Here is a 1,044-nt window from a genome sequence, read left to right on the forward strand (position 1 = left end):
GGCACGGAGGGCACGGCCCCGGGGCCGGGCCGTGAGGGAAATGGCGGTCCGCTGAGGTGTTACACGGTGGGTGTTACAGCAGGTCCGCATCGACAGCCTCCGCGGGCAGGAAAATATGATTCTTGTGGTAAAATGAAATGCATGAGGCGTTAGGAAGTGAGGAGAGACAACAGTGGGGAGCAGGATGAGAAAAGCTGAGGTGAAATCGTGATATTATCGCGATGAGCAGCCGAACTCCCCCAGGAATGCCACTGCTAAATTTGGAGCTGCCATACACAGGTAAAACGAGCCAAGAGCCAATTTCAAGTCAAGAGCCAATTTCTAAGTGTACTTTACTAATCCTCTTTGAACATACAGAAAAAGCATTTGAATCAATACTACCATCATGAGAAATGGCCCTCAATAGCAGCAATGCCTGCCAAACAGCCCATAAAAATGCAGAAGTACTCTTTCCTCAGGAGGAATAGCGCCTCTGTACGAGAGCTCCAGACAAATGTCTTTCCTTGTGCAATATGCTGGCTTGGGCTTGGCATGCAGTTTTGATGGATGCCTGGACTTCACCTTGGTGTTTATTCAGCATCAGGAGACCAGTATCCCGAGAAAACATTCTGTCCCTCTGACATTATCATTTAATTAACATTTCTTCTTGTTCCAGCCCTTCATGCACATGCCTCAGCATTAGTTCAGCATATCTACCTTTTAGTCTGGTACTAACTGCTTAATGCTTGGTGTTTAATTAGAGCTTGAGTGTTGCTTGGTTAATTAGTTACAAATACAATGATATTTCATTTTCATTTAAATTAACTTCTAACCATAAATTAAAAACATTTGCAGACTAGTCTCCTTATTTGTTGGATATGGTAAATTGTTTTTCATATGCGCTCTGCCATTTATCATTCATATCTGAGCTGTGACACCCACACTCCTCAAAATGGAAAGTTGACTTCACCATTAATTTTTTCACCCCAACAAAATCAAATGAAAGCATCTTCTCTGTGATGGCTAGATGTGACATTGGTTGCTTTCGTTTTCCTCCTGTGCCAC

This window comes from Cygnus olor, chromosome 10 (assembly GCF_009769625.2).
Source record: "Cygnus olor isolate bCygOlo1 chromosome 10, bCygOlo1.pri.v2, whole genome shotgun sequence".
NCBI lineage: Eukaryota > Metazoa > Chordata > Aves > Anseriformes > Anatidae > Cygnus > Cygnus olor.